The sequence below is a fragment of the Vombatus ursinus genome, unplaced genomic scaffold, assembly GCF_900497805.2.
Source record: "Vombatus ursinus unplaced genomic scaffold, bare-nosed wombat genome assembly UNPS02006779.1, whole genome shotgun sequence".
NCBI lineage: Eukaryota > Metazoa > Chordata > Mammalia > Diprotodontia > Vombatidae > Vombatus > Vombatus ursinus.
Genome location: NW_020946557.1, coordinates 2,880,546 through 2,884,489, shown reverse-complemented (window position 1 = coordinate 2,884,489; position 3,944 = coordinate 2,880,546). Strand labels below are relative to the sequence as shown.

Below are 3,944 nucleotides of genomic sequence, written 5' to 3'. Positions count from 1 at the left end.
CAATGTGTGTCTGCAAACCACATGGTATGATCCTGAAACATATTAGTTAACTGAGGGAAGGACTCTTTCTGGGCTCCATTTGTTAAATGACCAGTACTTTCTGCAGAAGGACCTCCACATATTTTCGGAACACTTTTTTCATATATTACATGAAGATATTTCTGCTTGCCCTGTTCTCATTTCTCAACTGAAAAAAAGGGGGTGGGAATTATTGGACTTCAGTGAATCAGAAAGACCTAGCATAGAATGACAAATGATCTTCATCAAAAGGGTGTCAGGTGCAAGAGGGTAGGATATCCAGCCCTTGGTGTAAATTTACCTAGAACTGCTCCCCTTTTGAATCTGCAGAAATGAGCTGGAATTCTTCCAAAATCTCTACCATTTCTTCTTGCAGATGGAAATTCAATGAGAGCAGCCTCTGGCTTTGAGTATTACAACATTTCTGATTTTTAGACAGAAATTGAAGTTGAAATCCAAAATTACTGCAAACACATTCCTGAAGTCCACAAGAGTTCAGTTGAAGGTTAGTTTTAAATTAGCATTCTTATTTAATCTGAGCAAGTTGGCCAATCCTACTAATTGACATTTTCTTTCCAAGCTTGATAAGGGTCTCATAAACTTTTAACAGAATGAGTATCAGCTACTATAAAATCTCCTGAAACAGTTATCTTCTTTACTTTTTTATTACACCTGTGATTTCACTGGTATAGGGGTAATCTCAGTGAGAAGATTCCCTTTAATAATACAGAAGGGCAGCTGCCCTATAGCTTAAAGCCTGGAAGACCCTGAGAGGCTAACTGCCCAGGATCCCACAGCCATGTGTCAAGGACAGTACTCTATTCACCTTCTCATGCTACTTCTCTTGCTTAGAGTATATATACTTGCAACTGTATTCTGTTCAAGAAGCCAGTGGTCAATACATACTATATACGTTGGTAAGGTCCTTATGTTAGATTGCATGTCATATCATACATAGCTAAAGATAAAAGAGAAAAACAAGCTGCCAAGAGAGTCATAACCCTTCTTTTAGGAGAAGGTTCTCCATTTCCTGAAGGACACATTTATGTAATCATGGAATGACAGAATTTCAGAGACCTTAGTTCCCATCTAGTCTAGGAGATTCTTAGCCTTTAAAAAAAAATCATGAACCATTTTGGCAGATTGGTGAAACCTGTAGATTCATCAGAGTACTATTCTAAATGCATAAAATATACAGGATTGCAAAGGAAACAATTTATATTGAAATACAATGATCAAAATACAGTTTATAAAAAGTTCTTGGGCTCCAACTTAACTCTTGGAATAGAAGATAGACAAGACATCCCTGAGACTGAATGACACATGCCAAAGCCTAGAGTCAGAAATGAGCAAATTATAGAGGGACATGATAAACTCATTACCTTGACTAGTTGTACTATATCTACTTGGTAGCAGAATGAGAATCAAATAGGAACAAGCCTTTATGGTCTGTGATTATGATAACTTGTTTGTTAAAAATTGATAAGTGACAGAGCAGACGTCTGAACCTATGTGTCCTGATTCCCAAGTACTAGGTTTTCTTTTCAGTCCACTGGCTTCTAATGATTATTTTAAAATTATTTTTCAATCAGAAAAATTCATTTTTTCTTATTTTCTTCCAGTTGAGAATGAAAGGAAAAGAAACAAACAAAAAGTTGCAATCATATAAAGTCACACAAAACAAATTTCTATGTTGGTCATTTCCACAAAGAAGATATCTAAAAACTCGTATATGCATGTGTGTGCATATGTATTTTTGATTGTTTCATTTTGTACCCTGAGTCTTTATCCTCTCTATCAGGAGATGTATAGCGTATTTGTTTCCTCATCAGTCCTCTGGAATCATAAGTGGTTAATATGTTGATCGCAGTTCCTAATTCTTTCAAAGTAGATTGTCTTTACCTTGTTGTCATTGTGTAAATTATTCTCCTGATTTTGTTCATTTACCTCTGCATCAATTCATATAGGTCTTACTAGATTTCTCTGAAACTATCCTTTTCATTTCTTATAGCACAATAGTATTCTATCACATTTATATACCATAACTTGCTTATTCATTCCCTAATCCATGGGTATCTCCTCAGATTCTCAATCTTTGCCACCTCAAAAAGAACTATAAGTATTTTTGTACATTCTTGGTTTTACTTAAGACTAATCCCTTCCTTAATCCACTGTCTCTCTAGTACCTCTTCTCCCTTCTCTTCTTTTCCCCCTATTTCACCATTTAGTCAAATGTGTTTCTGTACTCAATTGTGTGTGTGTATGTATATGTGTGTATATGTGTATATGTGTGTATAGACTTTTACTTGCATACCCCGATTATCTAAGATAATATTTCCTATCATCCTTTCCCTTCCCCTCCCAGAGTATCCTTCTTCCCTTCTTATTCCATTCTTCAAGATCATCAGAGCATAGTAGAAACACTCCTGTCTAATTAAACTTGCTCTTTGACCCCTGATATTGACAGGATTTGGAGGGGACACATATCTTCTCCCCATATTTGATGTAAGCAGTTTATCCCTGTTTAGTCCATATAATTATTCAAAAATATGGAACACTTCAGAAATTTTCGTGTCACTCTTGTTCAGGGATCATGCTTATCTTCATTGTGTTATTACAATTTCAATATATGTGCTACTGAAGGACGTACCCTCCTCATGCATATTTCAGGATTTTTTAAAAGCTTTTCTATGTAAAGTTATTGATCATTGTCATATGTAATAGGTCCAAGTCACTGAGAACTAACTGCTTCATTTTTCTAGGAAAGATACGTATCAGTTTCCTCAAAAGGAGAGCAATATAACAACAGAAGCTAATAATATAATAGCATAGTCTTTTATATTTTGTATATTCCTCAACATGACTATAATTGTATTCACTAACCAATGCCCTACGATTTTTCCTCTGAGTATTTCAGATACAATACGGAAAAGGGAGTAACAGTTATGACATTACTTCAAAAAATCAGTAGAAAGGGATTATCCTTGACAATTACAATCTCTCTGACATAGTATCCACACATATGTAGTGTGATATCTATGATGACAAATGTGGCTTCACTTTGGAGTCAGTCAGGGAGAGAACAGGGGAACTGTTTCACAAAATCTCTTAATTCTGCAGTTTGTTTAATCCACTGCAAAGGGATGTTTCTGAAACGACTGCTCCAGACCCAGAACTGAACATAGAGATTAGCATTTCTCAAAATATTTTTGGTCTTAGAACCCCTTTATACTCCTAAAAATTATTGAGAATCCCAAAGTGCTTTTGTTTATTAGGTTATTTTTATATGCTTTTTACTGTATTCAAATTAAATATTTCAGTATTATTATGAAAATAGTTTTGACTTTGCAGACACCCTTTAGAAGTCTCAGGGATCCCCAGGCATCCCAAGATGACACTTTAGGAATTTCTGACTTATCACTCACACACACTATATATACGTACACATATACACACATATATATGAATATATACATATATAGTGTGTGTATACATGTATGTGTATATATAATAAACATAGGACATATAGACCAGGAAGGAAAATGAGAAATGAATTGATGTTCTGAAAGTACACTAGGGTGAGGTGCTGTTATTACTTTGTTTCAGTTCACTATGCTTACTTTCTATGGAGAGGCAAAAAGAAAGGAAGAAGGAAAGAAAGTAAGAAAGAAAGAAAGAAAGTAAGAAAGAAAGAAAGAAAGTAAGAAAGAAAGCAAGAAAGAGAAAGAAAGAAAGATAGAAAGGGAGGAGGGAAGAAAAAAGGAAAGGAAGGCAGAAGGAAAAGAACAGAGAAAAAAGGAGTGAAGAGAGGAGGAAGGACAGAAGGAAGGAAAGACAGAAAAGAGGGAAATTGCCTCTCCCCCACTTCTTACACTCAAGTTCATTTACTCATAAGCACATGTACATGTGTGCTGGTATACATATTT

The 3,944-nt window shown here is 35.1% G+C and overlaps 1 non-coding gene across 1 annotated transcript; it reads right to left on the bottom strand.

Moving 5' to 3' along the window:
• Positions 1–2,561: 2,561 nt before the first annotated feature.
• On the bottom strand, positions 2,562–2,664 carry LOC114033232. Its single transcript, XR_003567939.1, has one exon. It is a non-coding gene; the product is annotated as a U6 spliceosomal RNA (small nuclear RNA).
• Positions 2,665–3,944: the final 1,280 nt, after the last annotated feature.